The sequence below is a fragment of the Rhinolophus ferrumequinum genome, chromosome 14, assembly GCF_004115265.2.
Source record: "Rhinolophus ferrumequinum isolate MPI-CBG mRhiFer1 chromosome 14, mRhiFer1_v1.p, whole genome shotgun sequence".
Taxonomy (NCBI): Eukaryota; Metazoa; Chordata; class Mammalia; order Chiroptera; family Rhinolophidae; genus Rhinolophus; species Rhinolophus ferrumequinum.
In genome coordinates, this window is record NC_046297.1 from 71,098,903 (window position 1) to 71,118,202 (window position 19,300).

The following is a 19,300-nucleotide window of genomic DNA, read 5'->3' on the forward strand; positions in this document are numbered from 1 at the left end:
TGGGGGTGGGGGGTCAGCCCCTGTGCACCCAAGGCAGGAGGACCCACACACACGGCTCAGGGGTCTGTGAGCCTGGATCAGCCTCTAAGGGAAAGGCAGCACTCCCTTCCTTTACGAACAGGGACAAGAAACACAGAAGCATCTGCCACACCTGTGACCCGGGGTACACACGGGGACTCTCGTGTCACAGGGCAGCCGTTACATTTGAACTCCCCACTACTTCACATCATATTTATCAGACCTCTGCTGTCCTTGTTACTGGATGGGATAAAGGGTACCGTTATCACTGGGTCACACATTCGTCTGGGTTTCTGATAACGGTATTTGAACGTGACTAGGCTCCTTTGTCATCCTGTGTGTTTTGTCTTGTGCCTTGAAAAACATTATTACGGGTTCCATCCATAAGCTTCACCAGACCGATAAAGGGCTCCATGACCCCACACCCTGCTCTACGAGGACGGAGTGGCCTCCTCTCTACTCCAAGAAGATGGAGTCTCGGCGCCTGTCAATGTCACAAAACCTCCCTGGTTCCTGTGGCAGTGTCCACGGAGGGACAGCCCTGCACACAGCACCACGCCTGGCAGGGCCCGCTGCCCGGGCTTTCTGTCACCATGGCTGCCCCACCAGCACCCATCCCTGATGTGATGTGAGCTCACGATGTACCGGCTGCCATGACAACCAGCTCTCCCGGCTCATCACACAGACGGCCTACCCCGCGGGGCTCAGAGTCAGGATTCAGAACTCAGACATCCCGATAAGGCCTGGCAGCATCGCCTCGCGTGGAAAACGTTCCAGCACCACAGGAAGAAAGGAGCGGTCGCCGGGCAGGTTTACCTGCTGCCCAGTGTGGAAAGCAAGCTTCCGGGGCCAGCAGGCAGACAAGCGCTGCTCTTCAGAGAACCTCTTCCTTTCTGCTAGTCTCTAAACACTGAAGCACATGGAATTGAATTTTCAAAAAACTGCATAACGCATCGGGCCAGGCACACGGAGGTGGAATCTAACGGCTAACAGGTGGACGACAGCTCACTGCAGCCTCGGTCCCCACCCCACCACCCGGCCTTTTCCTGCAACTTCCATCGCGTGTCTGCATGCGACAAGCACAAATGCCGGCTCATACTACCAGGCAAGGACAGCAGGCTTGACCACAGGTGACATGTGCTGTGTACTAAATCACAGGATTGGGAGCCGGAAGTCACCCTGGAAACCGGGCAGGGGGTGCAGTGGGGGGAGAGTAACTCGCCCTTCCCCCTCCAACCTGCTGTGAGTCATCGGCTGTGAGCCTGGCTGTAGGCGGGTCCTGGGGACACCGCGCCAATGAGACAGGTCTGGGGGGCTCGGTGTAGGGGAGAGGTAAGCATCCAGACTTCCCAGAAGGGCACAGCTCTTCCTGTCACCGCCCCCACACCCAACTGCTCCTTCCAGCACGTCTCATTATGAGTTACACAACCTTCAAAATCAACAAGAGTTGCGTGACTGTTCAGTGCGGCGTGACTTAAATGTTCCTTAAGAAAGATCGGAATCACAGGCTCACTGAATGAACGCACAGCCTGGCTCTGGTCCGTGGCGAGTGACCCCAAAGGCTCAGGCTCCGTGTGCTGCAACGTGCGCTGTGTCACAGACTTGCTGTGCGTGTGGGGTGGGGCACGAGGCCGTCCTGTAGGACGTGAGCCCGACCCACCAGCACCCAGGTCTCAGTGGGACCGGGACAGAGCTCTGCCACCAAACCCGAGGCCGTCACACTCTCAGCCCTCAACATGGGCAGGCGCTTGCAGTCAGAGCCTTGGGCCTCTGTTTTCTGCCTGGCATTGTTCCTATTACATGGGGCATCAGCCGGAAACTCTGAAGGCAGAGCCAGTGACCAGAACAGCTCACAGCTGTTCACCCTCCACGCTGCGTCCCGCACCAAGCCGGGTATGGAGGCCGGCAGCTTTATGCTTCTGGGTGCTCCTGTGAGGAGGAAATGGACATGTCGGGGTTGAGGGATGGGTCAGGGTCCCTTGGCCGGGCAGAGGTCTGTCTCCTACACCGGCTTTCACGGTGTGCTAGACGGGGACGGAGTCCGATGGCTCACCAGGCGCAGACCAGAAAGCAGACGCTGTGGGACGAGCGTCGTCCCACTAACACCAGGACATAAGATACCCCTCGCCGGACCCACCTGTTGCCTCCACAGGCAGGTGTCACATATGGCCACCGAGTTGGCTGAACCACATTCAACACACCCTAGCAGCCTTTTTGGTGACATGAACGGAGGCCTTCTCAGAAGGAAGAAGGAAGACTGCAGACAGGAACATCTGCTCTGTCAGCTGGAGATAAAAACGAAACAACTACGCACTGTCTGCAGAACCACAGCGTCAGACCCGGACAGCACACCAGCCAACTGTGAGCAAAGAAAACCAAAGCGAACGTCACCAAGCCCCCAGAGAAATGGCCTGTAGTCCGGAAGCACAGCCCGTCCGGCTCAGGACTCATGGCCACGTGGCGCCTGGATGGAAGCCGGTCTGTGTCGTCGCAGTTCTCACTCCCAACTTCCACAAACGCAATCCAGGGTCAGCTCGTGAGCTCCCAGGTTCGCAAGGGCGCAGAGAGGGACATGTGGCAGGGCAGGGAGGAAAAGGGACCCAGGCCCCTCAGGGGTCCCCCAGGCACAGACCAGCAGGCGAACAATGGCCACACAGGACATGCCATGGTCAGCGTACTTTGGAACCAGGGGAGCTAGGTGGTGCCACTTGGGGTTCCGAAGTGGTAATACACAGGCGGCCATTCCCCACCCTTAGGAGGGGCGGTCACTTGGATGCCTCATGCCTTTGGGCTGGTTTGGTCAGCGCCTCCCCCGGTGGGGAGAGGAGAAAATGAGAGACAGGGGGACAGCCCTCAGGCAGGGGTGAGGGCACAGGCGCTGTGAGGGGGCAGCCAACGGTGGGGTCACAGAGTCCTTCTCTGGAAATGTGTCATCTCCACGTGGGCCCCAGTTCCTGTAAGTCTCTCGTTTCTTTTCTTCCTCTCTTGGTAAAAGTTCTCTGGGAAATTCCCATGTGTCTCCTGGCAAACCCAGAGCGAGGGTCCTGGGAGGCATGTGAGCAGAGGAGCCGTCGGCTCGGGCGACAGCGTGGCCCCGACAGTGCAGGGCCTGCCGAGTCGGGCGTGAGGACCGCTGCTCAAACGCCTCGCCCAACTTCTGTGGTTGAATGAGTAACATTCTAAAAATAAGTTAGCCTCACTGTGCTGAGCCCTGCAGCGTGTGGACGCGCAGGTGACACATGGATGGTTTAGGATTAACTACAAAACAAACATCGACGACCCTCGTGCCGCCGACTAACAATATGACTCTTCATTTTCTACAATGGGTTTTTTAATGGACTTCTGTGGTTCCACCTGAAATTCCAACCATTATTCGAAACATCATCTTTCTGAGAAATGGTTTCCGAAAGCCACCCCTGTGATCTGTAAAAAGAAAATATTTTTTCCCCCTGTAAACGCTGTTTTAATAAAACGTCCCTTGTCCGTTAAAAACGTCTGTCCCCTCTGACCCACCATCTGTCTTTACTCGACAATATTAGAAATACTACAATAAACACAAGGAGAGACGAAGGAAATACTTGTAAGATGCAAATGTCACCAAACCACAGAAATGTCCCCCAGGGTGGCTGCTGTGGCCACCATCACTGCTGCTGGCCCTCCTGGGGTAGACCAGGGGTCTTTCCAGCGATGTCAGCACGTGACCAGAGCTCCGTAAAAACACGCACTTCCCCGGCACATCTCTGCAGAGGCACCGGTTCTGGCTTTGTGTTTATTTTGTGCTTCTCTGATCAGCAACTGTCTCTCCCACTAGAACGTAAGCGCTGCCAGGGCAGGGAGTATGTGTGGTTTTGTGCAACTGCTGAAGCAATGAGGCGAACGAAAGAATATGTCAGTGTCACACTAACTCTCCGTAGGCGACGACTGTCTTCTGCGGGCAGTCTGTACCACTTCCTCGGCGTTCACCCAACACCGACTTCGGTGCAGGCACAGGAAGGACTGCAGGCACCTCTCGGCGACGCTCACATCCAGCTTCCCGGCCAGGAGCTGTCTTCAGTCCACAGATGAGGCTACAGGGCTGCTTGGAGGGTGAGTCAGTCCCAGGCACGGGGCCAGCCCACCGCAGAGCAAACGTTCAACCCCCAACCGCCTGACGCCAGCGCAGCTTCCAGGGAGCCCTTGGCCAACACAGCCTGGCTCATGGACTCGTCCCACCTGCCCGACAGAGGAGTTCATGGCGTCTCTCACACTCAGAAAAGTCTTTTTCTCCAAAACACCCAAATCCTTCTTTCTATCACCCCAAACACACAGGAATCTAGCCTACCATCCTCCTGCTCCCCATTTCTCTGAAGCAGCTCGGGAAGTTCGGAAAATCAATTCAGGGTTCTCTTACGGTAACTAACTCATCCCAGTCACCTGGAACATCTCTCAGCACCGACAGAAAACGTGTCGTTGCCCTTTGTCACATGTGCTATTAAGTTCCCACAATAGTTTAGGAAGTAGTGACCACCACCAGTGCCCCAGGCACGGAGCAGGAAGCCTTCCTGGGCAACGTCTCATTTGGCGGTCAGCCAGACAAGGCACACAGGACACACATGGGAAACCCAGGGTCCAGAAGGAACTCACAGGCAAAACTGCCTCGGGTCCTTTGGGATTGCAGACAGGTTTAAACCTGCGTGAACCAACAGTGTAGAACTACGTCGCCTCACCGAGTTTATCCAGCTAGGCTTTTGGAGCATGACCACAGCTGCCACTGAGGTCTGACTGTGTGCCCAGCTCTGCTGTGAGGGGGCCGGCGGAAAACCCGCGAGAGGTCGTGAGCAGGCCACGAGGACAGTTCAGGATGGGCTGCGGTGGCCTTTCCATCAACGGGACAGGCGCCAGAACAAAGCTATGAAGGGTTTTTGAATATTCGAGGGGAGAACACTAGGGCGAGCTCCCTCACATCTGTATTACAAAACAAATTCCAAGTGGGTACCAACTGTAGATAGATAATGTCTTAGAATGAAGCAAAAACATCCAAAGAGTATTTTTAAATTTAATAACCTTTTATAATTTTGGGGGCGGGACCACACTCTCTTCCTTAGAGTGAAAAAGCAGAGGTCGGAACAGACAAGCTTGATTGACCACATCAGATTTTTAAAACTTCTCTAACTGTTCGATAAACTCAGAACATTTTGTGACATGATAAATTCACAAAGCTGAAGATAGAAACCCACCAGCATAGAGCTTATGTGCATTCGTAAGAATCAAAACTCCAGCAGGACACTGGGCAATGTCGTGGATGGAGAGAGTGTACAGGAAACACCGGTAGCCAACAAAACACGGCAGCCTCTAGTCCAAGAAACACAAACTAAAATTGTAAATAAATTTTTGCCTATCTGGCCTTCATAAGAACATGGAAAAAATGAACCCTTCTACCCAAGCCAGGTGGTTTTGAAGGTATGTTTTGGAAATTGTGAAAAATCACGTGCCCTTTGATCTAGTAACTCAACATCTAGGCGTTTAACCTAAAATACCGAGACACCTACATACAGAGAATCCATCCTGGTTTATGACGACAAAAGACTGGCGATACCTTACACGTCCACCAGCAGAGAGCTGGATAAATAAAGCCTCAGACACCTCGTGATATCGACCTCTATTCCTGCAACATTGAAAGGCACCCACTTGTTAAGTGGAAGACAGTTTCAGAGTGGTGTCTGATGCAAGTCCCCACGTCCTGCATTTACACTCGCACTTTGTGTAAAAATGGGAACAGCTACGGAAGGGTTATAAAGAAAGATATGAAAAGCGATTATTCCCAAGGTCTTTCTGCTCCTCTTTACGCCTCTATTTAAAAAAAAAAAAAACCCTACAAAGGCAGCTGTGAGTAAATCCTGGGAGGAGGATAAATGGCCATTTGATATATTCTGTTTTTCTCTGTTTGACATTACCCAAAGTTGAAGACAATAATAACTAGGCAGGAAGCACAGTCATCACCCCATTTAACAGATGTCCAGAGAGACTTTTTAAAACCTGCCCAATCTGAGATTTGAGGCGGGCCTGTTATGAGTCCCACGTCCATTTTACCAGTAAACACAGGAGATTTGCAGGTTGAGCCCCTTGTCCACGGACCCACAGCTAAAAAGGGGAGAGGGGGCAGGTAGCAGGCACCCAGCCTGGGGGAGACCCTCCACCACCTGCAAGATGGGCCATCACCGGCCGGTGGTGCAGGCAGCAGCACGGGTGGCATTTTGGTCCCTGCCTCACTCTGCAGCCACAAGTCCCCGTCCCAGAGGTTCCTGTGCTGCCCGCCAGCACCTGGGGACCTGCCCACAGGCACCCACCAGGCCACGGAAGGATGCAAACCAGGTGTCCTTACCCCCAAGTTCATCATGCAGGTCTCTCACCTGCACTAGTCCCAGCAAGCGTAATTTAAGATACCAGATCAAAGCCACAACTTGGGTTTTTACATCTAAATAACGGGAGCCCAGAAAGGAATTGTATCAAAGAAAAAAAAAAACACCGACATCTGCTTCTGCTCTTTTATAAACAGGCCCCAGGCACCAGCGTGGAGGGACCCTGGTCGCCTGCCCAGGTCACTCAGAGGGGGACCCCCTTGCACCTTCCTGCAGGCCTCATAGCTGAATCACTTTCAGAGGTGGCAAGAAAACCACCTAATTTACATGCGCCTTCCCTGGCACACACTTGCAAGGGCTCCGGTGTGTGCACTGTTTCCAGTCTGCTGCACACCTCTGGGGGCGGGGGAGGTGGGCACGACATTTGCACCAGTGTAGGGTGGTGTCTGCACAGCGGGCCCACAAGTCAGCTAGAGCGGTGACCGCCAAGTACAGGTAGCCACCCACAGACCAGCATTTCATTTTTATAATGGAAAAGAAAATGTAATATCAAAAGCACATCTCACCCACTAAGGGCGAGGATCGCCATGCCCACTTCCACGTGTCACACTGGCCTGTGTACAGGTATGCAGCAGGTGCTCTGGGAGGGGAGTCTGTCATCGTGAGCGGCAGCGCAACAGGTCTGGCTGCCCCACCTTCTCTAACTGCTTTTCTGGCTTCAAAGGCTTGGCATCCTGGGCCGGGGCGCTGCCCATGGGAACTAACTCCTGGCGTCCAGCCTTCACTTCAGCAATGGACTCAGAAAGGATGAGCATTCAGGTATCGCTAGCCCATGCCAGTCTACCAGTATTATTAGCTTGTGAGGTCTGATGAATTTTAAGAGAAGAGGAGCTAGGAAGAAAAATGACCTGGAGAACGAAAGACCGCACTTCTAGTTCTGTCCCACAGGGCTATTGAGTGAAGTACGTCTTAGGCTGCTGCCTGGCCAGAAAAAGAACAAATGCCTATTTTTACCAGCTGGGCAGCGAAACCCACCAATGTGTCCTGCTCATCTGTTCACACACAGCCCGTGGCACAAAACTGCCATGCGCAGACGACCTGATCACCCTCACAGAATTAAGGTGTTCTCCACAGACACCATCAGAACTGAAGAGAATTCAACAAGCTTGCTGAAAGCAAGATTCTAAACAGCCCCTGCCTTCCTATATGTGAGCAAGTACCAATGAGGAGAGTTAATTGTACAAAGGTACCACTTAGCAACAAGAGAAACTGTTGGGTACAAGAGAGGGACGAGCGTAAAATCTGCTCAAAAGATATTTCAATTAACTAGTCTGGCGCTTGGAGATAGGCTCTGCCAACTGGCCTCGTGAGCACACGTGACCTCTGTTCAGACCCCTGCAGCACACTGATAAGTCAGCGTCAAGGGAGCTCAAAGATCCAAGAAGCCTTCACTTCTTCTGAGAAAAGGGGAAGCAGACTGGTCGTCATTCTCGCCAGGACTCCATGGGGAGGGGCGGCGTGTCCCGTCAACGACACTGGGGCTATCCCTGGGCCACCTTCCAGGTATGCCCATCTGGAGCGGCCACCTCACAGTGTCTGTAATATTTATAGCTCTGCAAGCCAGGGAAGAGACTGACACAGGTGACAGGACCTGCCTGAGGTCACACAGAGGTCATGGAGGCAAGGCGTGGACTCATCATCTCTGATTCCAAAACCTGGACTCGTCCCCAGAAACCAGGCTGCCTGAATGAGAACGTGCAGTGACACGCAGCTGACATGGGACCAGGCTGTCCCACACGTTGGCACTAAAGAAATGTGGCCATTTGATGGCCATCTTGACCAACACAGCCGATTATGAGACTTCTTAAACTTGACGTTGGTCCTAATTAAGTTTTTTGGCAGGACAATACAATGGCGGTTTCAAAACAGCCCAAAGCCTTCAACACGGAAAGGTGGGGTCCATGTTCCGCCCCCTTCGAGTCTGGGCAGGCTGTGACTGCACTGACCCACCAGGAAGCCGGGGACCCGAGAGGCTGGGTGAGAGGCGGCCGAGCGGCTTCCACCCTGCTCTCTGCTTTCCAGACGCTTCCAGTCCTGACGTGCTTCCTGGGGAGCCCGGGCCTGGCCACAGCGACAGGCCGCCCGTGGGTGCCCTGGCCGACAGTCCCAGCTGAGGCCAGCCTTCGAGTGACCCGAGCCCAGGTGCCAGACGTGTGAGTGACGTCTCCAGACGGTTCCGCCCTGAGCCATGGGTTCACGGAGCAAACACACGTTCCTTCTGGGCCCTGTCCAAGCGCCCGACCTACAGAACGCATGAGTGTAATGACATAGTTGCTGTCACTCAGTTTGGAAGGGGTTTCCCCCCAGCGACAGATAAGGGGCGCACACACCAGGGCCGCGGCAACCAGACCTGCCTGCTCGGCGTGACGCTCCCCACAAGGGCCCCAATTCAGCACAGGTGACATACCAGCGGCTCCCCGGGTCATCTGCGTGCACCTTACAGGAAACATGCGTGGAGCTGAGGAAGGTTCCTGGGGATTTCCCTGTCAGTCATCTGCCCATTCAGGGAAATGGGGGGCGGGGACGACAGCCGACGGTACACACGAGGTTAGTTTCGGGTTGTCCGTGGCACAGGCGGCCTGGCTCTGGGAGGGCACCTCCCGCTGCAAAGCAACCCAGCCCCCAGGAGAAGCAGGTGTCCTGACGCACGGGCTGCAGGGCTCATGAGAAGGGACAGGAGGAAACACCTCCACAAGTCGGTCGGCACCGAGAACGCAGGCTCCGCTGGGGCCAGGGGCGAGGCAACGCTGGTCTGAACGGAGCTGCACGTGTGACGGACACGCTCCTGCTGACTGCACCCCTTTACCTTTGTGGCCCCCAGGCTCCCTGGATCCCCCCGCGCCATCTGAAGCCTACCCGGGTCCAGGCTGCACCTCCGTCCACACCTCGGCACCTCCTTTTGGTCCTCCTCTTGGGCTTGGGACTCATTTTCGGCTTCATGAGGGAATAAAAGCCATCGAAAGAGAGACCCCCAGGGTGGGGGTGGGGGTGTCCGTGCTTCTCGCAGGAACAGCCACCACCTTCCTGCATCACAATTCTCCCCTTGCCACCAGATATTCCCCGTAGCACACAAACATGCTGAGATCACTCCCATCTTAAACAGAACAAGACACAGACAGAGAAAAGATCGTTCAAGACACGAGAAGAAAACAGAGCGGCTGTAAAACCACGACGGTCAGACAGACGGCTGACTTGCATGCCCAGAAAACACTGCTGGTACGCTGAGAGCAGACTCCCAGCCCCTGAGCTCGTACTGGAGAAACTCTGAGGAATGAGGATGGAGCAGTGCTCTCAGACAACAGCGCACCACCAACTGGCTCCGGGGACAAAGCAAACTGGGGACCCCATTTCCCTTCAGCTGTCCATCAACTGCTCACCAACTTCTAATGCTCCCTGGTCTGTGTCACCCTCCAGCCAGGCTGAGCCCCACCATGCAAACAAAACTGCTCTTGCCAAGTCACCACGTTGCCACATCACCGGGCTGCACCTCAGCCCTGACAGGGGACCGACCGTCCCTCCACCACTGGGCTGGCTCCTCCTACCTTCCTGTCCTCTTAGACCTCGACGTTCCAGGACTGCCCCGTCCACCCACCCACAGCTCGCCCGGGGATGTCACCTGGCCGTGTGGTGCCAGCGCTCTCCACGCACTGACCTCCGCTGGGTCCCTCTCTAGTCCACACGTGGCCCCTCTGCCCTCCAAGTACCTCCTCTGGGATGTCCAACAAACACCTTGGACTCAAACGTGTCCCCACCAGCTCCGCTCCCCAGCCCCTCACTCCCCACCCCTGTGCGGCCTCTCTTGAAGGAGCCGTCTACACTCGCTGGCTCCAAGTCTGTCCTCCCCTTCTCTCTGCCCGACCCCAAACCAGCAGACGGCCCTGACTCCTCGGACCCTACCCGACAGCCACCAGACCCCCGATTATTCACCCCCCAGGTGTCCTCATCTCACTCACGAGGTCACTGCTCAGGCCAACCTGTCGCCTCTTCCCCGACTGTCCCGTCTTACACCATCCTCACAACCAGCCATGACTGAGTCCTGCTGCCTCCATCTTTCCACAGGTGACCACATAGCCAGACTCATCAACTGCCGTGTCCGCTGGCCACACACGGGTCCAGGCCATCGTCCTCTTCACGGGCCCTCTTTGTGTCCACACAGCAGCCAGAGACGCAAAGGCAAATGGTCACTCAGCTCAGAACCCCCAGCGGCATGCGATCTCGGTCGGAATCTCAGCCACTGCCCTGCCCGGCCCCCTCCTGCCGCAGGCTGCCCAGCGGGCTCCCGGGCTCCCACTCGCCAGTCCCTCTGCCAGAAACGCTCGCTCCTCAGAGATCTGTGGCTTGCTCCCTCCCTCATCTCTTTCGGGCCTTTCTTCAATGTCACCGTGTGAGAGGGACCACTGCTGTGGCCGTTAGGAGCCCCTGCCTTCTCTGAGAAGTGCATTTCCAGGGGCAGCGCAGTTGGGTCTGTCCACTGCTCTCGGCCAGCACTTAGGACAAGAGCAGGCTGGCGTCCGGACGTGAATGGCAGTGACGAGCCATCTCGGTAGACTGATTTTCTCTTTTGCTCCCCCAGTGAGGCAGAGCCCGATGGCTGATGGCCGGGGGTCTGGCTGCCTGGTCTTCCACGGCCAACGGGCACGTGGCCGACTAGCTACACCACATGTGCGGGCTTCCCTGGCGGTTAGGCCTGCAAAACCCCCCGAGCCCCTCGCCAGGGCACCGCATCTGAGCCCACACTCCCCCGGGGACTCGCACAAAGAGAAGCACACGGCTGCTGGGTTTGCATTCCTGCCACAGAATTGACCGGAGTGATTTGTGTCAAGAGCCTCACATACCTGCCCAACCAACCCCCCCGTGGCCGCTGCTTCCCACACCGACACCAAAGAGTCCTTCTTCTTCTTAAACAGAGTAAGACAGAGCTTAAAAATAAGCATTACGAAGGGAAAACTTCAGCCTCCGCTCACATCTTTTTAGTGATAACATGGTTTTCATTACACATCAAAATACCCCTGGGTATGTGCAGGTCACGGCTGCAGGGTCCCTCTCCTCAGTGGCACCTTTAGGTGGCAGGCGGTTCAGTGCAGACTTTGTTATAAGAATACTCCCAGGTTTGTTTGATATCAAAATCCCTATATTCTGTGCAAAGAAATGTGACTTTAATGGTAATAAAACAGGCCACATTGAATAGCAAACATCACGGCTCTACTGTCACAAACAAACAAATAAAACCCAGAATGTCCTTATACCAAGAAAAGCATCTGAAGACTGTTTTCAGAAGGAAAACGCTTCGCATGCTTCAGCAAGGCGACTGCTGCCACCCCTGCCTGTGGCTCTAATCCAGTCAGTGCCAATTCCCCTGTCATCCACACACTGGGAAGGGACACAAGTCCCCAACTCCACCAAATGACAGGAACCAGGCAGTCCCCCAATATGTACAACTACACATTTGAAATGTCACTTCTGAATACTGGCATTCCATAGAGGTACAATTTTTGCCGAGCCAGAATAATTAATCAGGAGGATATTTGTTGGAAATCAAGCAGAGAAAACCCCCAGGGCCGTTGGTCCTCTTTAATCAATTCTTCCAGAAGAGAGAGACGCTCACAATTTAAAAGAAATACAAATGTGTTCTGTGTTCTTAATGATACTTGCACCTCGTATCTCGGGTTCCGACGGTGCCAGACGCGGAGTTCCGAGTGCTATCTGTCAGTGACACAACTGGTCCTACCCCGTCCACGCCAGGCTCCAGCCACGAGCGAGACGTCTCGTCATGCCTCTCTGAAAGGCCTGCTCTGGGCCACCTTCCCTAGAGCCCTCTGCAGCTTGGGGAACGTTTGCACACTGCAGGCTGGGTGTCCTGTGTCCTGGGGGACCCCACTCAGCATACGGTGGGAGCCCAAACGTCGTCTTTGGCTGGTCACGAGCCAGCCGGGCACTTCCAAGCTCAACGTCAAGTTTGGAAATCTGAGCTCATGAATACGCATATGATGATCCAGGGCCAGTTTTTTTCTTTTATATTAAAATTCACATAACAAAATTTATCACCTTAACCATTCAGTGGCTTTTAGCACATTCACACTGCTGTGCCACCATCGCCACTCTGGTTCCAGACAGTTCCGTCACCCCAAAGGAAGCCCTGTGCCCACGAGTGTCACGCCCCACTCCCTCCGCCAGCGCCGGGCAGCCAGCCCCCCGCTCTCTGCCTCCATGGATTTGGCTACTCTGGGCATTTCACATAAACGGACTCATATGACACAGCCTCAATACTGAGCATGTGGTTTCTGAGGGTCATTCTTGCAGCACTTGTCACTATGTCACTCAGGGCAGTTTTAATAGACTCCACCTATGAGCAGTTCCCTCCTAGACAAGCTCACGGTCGCAGAGCTGTGTCACGTGGGGAGGTGCCCTTTGTCCGGCAACTCTGAGGCCCCCGCAGACTCGGGTGTGTGGCCTGCCCTGGCCAGTGGAACAGGAGGGAACGTTCCACAACTCTGTGGAGCTTTCGAAAGAGCTTCAGTGCTTCTGCTCTCTCTTCTAGGGACCCCTGCCTTCTGGGGGATGAGACATGTGGATCAGCGCTGACCGGGCCCAGCTGCCCAGGCCCCTGAGAGGACCCAGCCAAGAGGCAGAGCTGCCTGGCCGGCCTGGACACTCAGCCCCAGAGCAGGTGCGATGGAAGCCACAGAGTTCTGCGGAGCGCCAGCTGAATGACACCACGGAAAAGACATGTTCTAAGCCTCACCGACACCAGCGCGTGCCCTGCGCGGTGCGGGTTAGCAGCAGATGCGGCCTCTGCTTGACACCTGCTTTCACCTGGCTGGACATTACCTGTCAAGACCCTGGAAATTACATCCGCAAACATATTTAGGTCCGTTGGAATGGACAGCTAATTATGTGTGCAAATACTGACTGCAACACACCAAGGCGAAAGCAGTGCTGAGACAGCCTGGAACCTGGGACACTAAGTGTGCGTTTGATGACAGTAAGGAACAGGCACTTCTCAAGGGTCATGGTGCTGTGGTTCCATTTTTGAAGAGCCCTCATCTTCTGGAGACACGCACTGAAGCACGTGCGGGTGAATGACGAGGTACGTGGGCTACCCCGCAAAGTGTTCCAGCGAGGAAATGAGACCGGCCACAGGTTAGGCTTCTGGAGGCTGAGTGATGAGGTCACCAGGGACCATTCGACTTTCCTATGATCCACGTTAGAAAGTGAAAAGTTCCTTTAAAAGTGTAAAAAACACGCCAGCATATGAGGGACGATCAAAGTGTCTGGAATTACCCAGACAAGGGAGGTGTGAGCGGGGCTGAAGACGGACGCAGAAGCAGGACTCCAGGCTCCACCACAGGGACGCACGTGCCCACCACTGCAGGAGACGGCGTGACCAGCACGCGTGCGTTTCCCGGGTGGGGTCTGGAGCTTCCGTCAGTGGTCTCTGGAGGAGAGCAGCTGGCTCTGAGGCCACTGGGATCCTGGGATCGGCTGACTGGCAGCTTCGTACACTGGCTCAGGTTTTGATTTCCTCCTGACTGTGGACTTGAACAGGAAAATGAATGGTGGCAACCATGGCTGATGAAGCCAAACGAAAGGAACGTTGCCGGAAAGGAGAAAGCCTGCTCAGACAGGCCTGGGAGCCAGCTGGGGAGCAAAGTGGGAATGAGGGGTTTCACAGCTGTTGGGCAGGGGGCTCCCCAGGCCTGATGCGACCCTTAGTAAAGGGACATGTCAATTAGTGCCTGGATAACGAAGCAAAGTGTCAAAAATAACTCGGTTTCCCCACATGCCATCAAGCCATGAAATACATCAAATATGGCCAACACTATACACAAATTATACAGAACAAGTTCCTTTCTCATCTTGTAAATCAGTTATGCTCACACTAAGAAATCGACAACTCAGAGAGGTTTATTGAAACTACAGTAAAATTTTCCCAAAATTACATACGCAGAGAAATATTAGGTTGGTGCAAAAGTAACTGCGGTTTTTGTACTTATTAACCCTTTAACCCGCAAGCACTTTTCGCAGCAACCTAATGACATCGAAGCATAGCTCCTTCCCGAACATCAGCTACATTTTAATTTGCCCAAAGGAAGCGTCCCAGTCCCTCGGGACGGCGCTCAGTGACATTCCTTGGCAGCCCGTTTTGACAGGGACAGACGGACAGGTGGACAGACATGCAGGTCCTTGCAGCTCCCACCTGCTGCTCCCAGTTCCCACAACGCCAACACGGCACAACTGTCACTCTCTCCAAAGTGACGCTCTCTGCAGTGACACAAAACTGAAACTGAGCTTTTATGTATCCCGATTTGTTTTCTAAAGTCACACATATTTATAATCCCGGCAAGGCTGGAGGGCACAGCAAATTAAAGATCTTATCATTCAAAATGTAATGTCTGGAAACAACCCCGCATGTCCGTGGATAAGAGAAGGGATAAACAAGCGTGGTCTGTCGCTACCATGGAATATTCTTCAGCCACGAGAGAACAGAAGGCGCCGACCACAGCACCACGTGGGTGGGCCTAGAGCACTGAGGCCGAAAGGGCAGGTCACGTCTGTGGTGAGTGGTCAGCAGCAGCTGGGGAGTAGGAACGGGAGTGACAGCTACCAGGTCCCAGGTTCTGTGTGGGGTGCTGGGAAAGTTCTGGAATCAGGAAGAGGCGCTGGTTGCGAACACTGTGTGTGACCGTACTTAACGCCACTGAACAGTGTCCTGTAAGACGGTAAATTCCACGTCACACATAATTCACAGGCACACACTCCTCTGTATCCTATTTAATCGACGTGTTTTCTCAGCACCGAGCTCTGCCGTGCTCCTCAGACAGCACAGGGCTGGGTCTCGCTCTGGGTGTTCAGGGGACACATCCATGGGACGAATTATCAGCACTAACAGATTCTTCCGCTCGTAACCACAACACATAAAAACACAGTGGTAATTTGGGGCTTTTGCGAGCTGTATCTTGAGAAAATAAAGCTGTTCTTTTGAACACCAGTGTTATACAAGACAGAGACGCCCAGGGGAGCGGGGTGCTCACACTGCCTTCCACTCCAGGACACACCGTGTATCCCTCCCGGCCAGAAACGCCCCAGCACGGCCAGTGTTGACGCCAGGTCTGCAGAGAGCACTGGTCTCATCTGCCCGGCCCCTGCTCCACGATGGTCGGTGAGACCCACACCTCCATTCCGGTTCTGGGGGCCACTCAGACCCCGCGGCTGCCCCGAGCAGACACGTCTCGTTGCGCCAACCCCCGGGGCATGGCGCGGGCCGAGGGAAGGCAGCACCACGCACACAGGTGTGGTTTGCAAGCATCACCACAGCAGAGGGCTCTCGGCAGCCCCGGTGACACTGGCTCCAGGGAGGCGGCCCGGCCCTGCACTCCAGCCAGCACAGCTTGTGGTTTTTGGGGCCATGGATATACCGCCCCCAGAAGGCCAGCATCCTACCTGCTGAAGGAGCCAGGTAAGAGCTATAAGGGACGAGCTTCTCTGCCACACTTACTACTGTCCAGTCGCTCCACACAGGGACACACGACCATCTGTGGGTCACAGAGCAGTGTCCTGACCACCTGAGTGAGCCCCGCAGGTTGTCAGGGTGGCCTCAGGGAGAGTTCTCCCACGCCGATTAGCACAGCTGAGCAAAGGAGCCGACTGCCAAGCCCTCATCCAGAGCCAGGTGGCCAATGTCCGTCCGTCCGCCCGTCCGTCCACAGCAGCCAATGCGCCTTCCCTCTCAGCGCCCCTCATGGCACTGAGACTTCTCCCCACGCCCAGTGGCATGGGACCTGGGGGTCCAGCTGACACCACCTCCCAGGCACCTAGCACCCACCAGACCCCAGTAACTGTGCCAACTCAGTGGTAGGTCAGGACCGGCGGGGGGGGGGGGTTGTAGAATTTGGAGCTTCACAGCCCTTCCCTGAGGGTCTGACCATGTCCTGGGGGGTGGAGGGGGGGGACGGGGACAGGCCTGCAAGGCTCTAGAACACGAGGTGAAAGGAAATGAATACCCAGTAACAGCCAACAGCTTTCCAGCTGTGGAGGAGAGGCAGGCATCCTTACTCAGCGATGGGGCAAGGTTGCATAAGAAACCCATTTTGAGCAAGTCCTGGGCAGAAGGAATTCCCATCAGCAGGAAACACGACAGGACCAAGGATCCACCGACAAGGCAACCAGAAATGCAGTGAGTGGAAGGCAGCCAGTGGGGGCCTCGGGGGCAGGCCAGGGAGAGACCGGGAGTGGGCCGGGCGAGGTCACCCAGTCCTGCTGCTCCAGGGCTCAGACCTACGCTATAAATAGCTGACAACCTTGGCCACTGTCCAAGCAGGCAGTGTGACCACAGCAGGCCCGAGGTGGCCCCTGCCCACTGCCCCTGCCCTGGCCGCCTCTTACTCCCCACCCACCCAGGTGGGAGAGGGCACTGCACTGATCCTGGCATTAGACGCCCAGGTTTCTGCCCTTGTCCCTGGGACAGGGCTCTGACAAGACAGCGGATAAGTTACTCTTTATCCACAGTTTTCAAACATCAGAAGTGACTGCCTGCGGGTGGAGAACCAGTCAGGACACTTTCCTCTATGTGGGTCACATCGGCACTTGCATTTTTCTGGAGCAGGTCAGAAGCCACTAGTGAAACACATGAAAACCATCCTACAGCTCGGCCAGGGATGAGGTTTCGCATGAGCACACCTGCCAACAGAGCTCCCGGCGGCCGTTTCTTTGGGGGGAGGGAATCACTTTATTTTTAAACACTGGCAGTAAGGGACAGGCAGGACAGGTGGCAGGGAAGGGGTCTTTTTCCATGGCCCACAAAATGATTTAAACTCATTCTGGATGCCAGCCAGGAATGGAAGGCCCTTCCAGACCTCTAAACTCTCTTAGACGCACATTCAAGTCAATGAGAACTTAAATTACTAGAAAACTCCATCAGCACCAGCTGGGAAAGACAGAGGTTTTCCGCATTGGACAACTTTTATAAACACCTCCATAAAAAGCACAAACGATTCAACAAATTGTAGACACCATCCACTAAAGATGTCTGTTTTCAGAAAGAAGTCTGCAGGGCCCGAGGGAGAGTGGGCTCTCCGCCAGCAACCCAAAGGGAAACGGACCCAGCCAGAGCCTGCCGGCCCCGAGGGCAGCCCCGAGGGCAGCCCCGAGGGCAGCAGGCCCCCGCCTTCCGGAGATGGGAGCCCTTCCCCACCCAACGTCAACAGCTGCCTCCCACCCACACCTGCCCCTGGGGACAGGTCCTTGGAGGCCCCGAGACAAAAGGACCCACCCGACCCCTCACCAGTCAGAGCCCGGACAGCTGGGCCACAGCATTGGGAACTCAGACTCCAGTCAGACCGTCCTCTCGGCAGTCTGATGAAAACACGTTTGTAAATCACGAAACCATTTTATTAAAGCCGCCATCCGCTCTCACGGATGCTCTGGCTTTAAGCATCCCACACATGGTTCCGTGTGGATCCACCCTGTTGTGGGTGTGGTGTGCCTGTTCCGAGTACTCTCTGCAAACAAACACGGCGGAGGCTCTGCCTAGGTCCCCAGGAAGAGCGGAAATGCTGGCAGACGAGGGTGGCTCACTGGAGGCTGACAGCCGGAGCCCCACAGGCATTTCTGACGGGGGTTTCGTCTGATGATGGGAATAGCGACAGCAGGGGCGAGCGGGCAGAGGACTGGTCCGTCTGACCCACGCCGGGAGCTCGGCGCTCTGACTCCATTTCACTTCCCCCAGCCTGCGGTGCTGTGTCTCACTGACGTGGGAGGTGACAAGTAAGACCGTACTCGACAGGCCACTCTCTAGGAAACTGCCACCCAAAAAAGGGAAATGGACACAAACACCCAATTTCAACAGAATAAACAGAGTTAATCATCAGTAAACATGGAAGCCGTCCATGCCTGTTCCAAAGGAAGGAAAACAATCCACAATGGACCTCAATGGATGAAGTCAATTTACAAACATCTCTGGATTAACCCAGCTGGTATTCTCCTAATATAAACAGCCTGCAATGGAGAGGCAGGTGGGCACACAGTCTGGGGTAAGTGCTCAACTTTCAGGATCCCGTAATAAAGGGACCAGTCCACATTTCCTGTACATTTATTTTCTTTTTTGGAGATTTGGCAAATCATCACATTACCTCCAAGTTGATCCAGTTACTTCAGTTTGAACAACTATTTATCAAGTGCTCCACTCAGAAAAAGCAAACATCATCTACTTCAAAATACATAAAATTCCAGGAGGGAGCAGGTCTGATCAACCAGGAGTGCCTCCCAACTTTGAGCAAACGCTTTCGACTGGATACTAAGGGGAAGGATTAGAGGACCGACAACCGCCCCTAACCAGTCTTGGGGTCTCGACTGGTTAAGATCCCACAGAGGGGAAGTCATCTGAAGACTTGGAAATACCACCATCTGCTTTCCTTCGCCCATTTTTTAGTTTAACCTTAAAAAAAACAACAACACTTAAGATAATGCCCAACATGTTAGCAAAGGGGACATGTTAATGGGAACCCCCCAGCATGTTTGGGGTCCTGCAGGGTCACCACATAAAGTAGGCCGGAGGAAGTCACGGCCCCAAATGACTCAAATCCATAGTTTAAAACACAAAAAAAGAAAGCAAAACTGAAACTCAAGTCAGCATTCATAAATTCAAAAGAGCTTCCTTAAAAAAAAATTCAAGTGACTGTTATTTAATAAAAAGACTGGAAAAATCCAAATGCACTTAGTTTCAAGTCGATTTTTTCCCCTTTTATTCAATGATGAAGTTTGTGCTACTACAAAGAGCTCCCTCTGCAAGTCCTGCACGTCTGCAGAATTACGGTCAAGTCAGGACAGCTACGTTCTGATGTGCTCCCTGAGGCGGCTTCCAGGTCTGACACCCACACGACACCCAG

General features: G+C 54.4%; 1 protein-coding gene across 2 annotated transcripts in view; it reads right to left on the reverse strand.

The window, feature by feature from the left end:
- Window positions 1-19,300, reverse strand: part of AGO2 (argonaute RISC catalytic component 2) — an 86,582-nt gene that overhangs the window by 52,007 nt on the left and 15,275 nt on the right. The window contains exon 1 of one of the 2 annotated variants that reach the window (XM_033126156.1): window positions 17,698-17,960. The exons of the other annotated variant lie outside the window; for it this stretch is intronic. The gene's annotated coding sequence lies outside the window, so the exon portion shown is untranslated. Of the gene's footprint in view, window positions 1-17,697; window positions 17,961-19,300 lie in introns of those variants that run through there. 2 annotated transcript variants of the gene reach the window in all.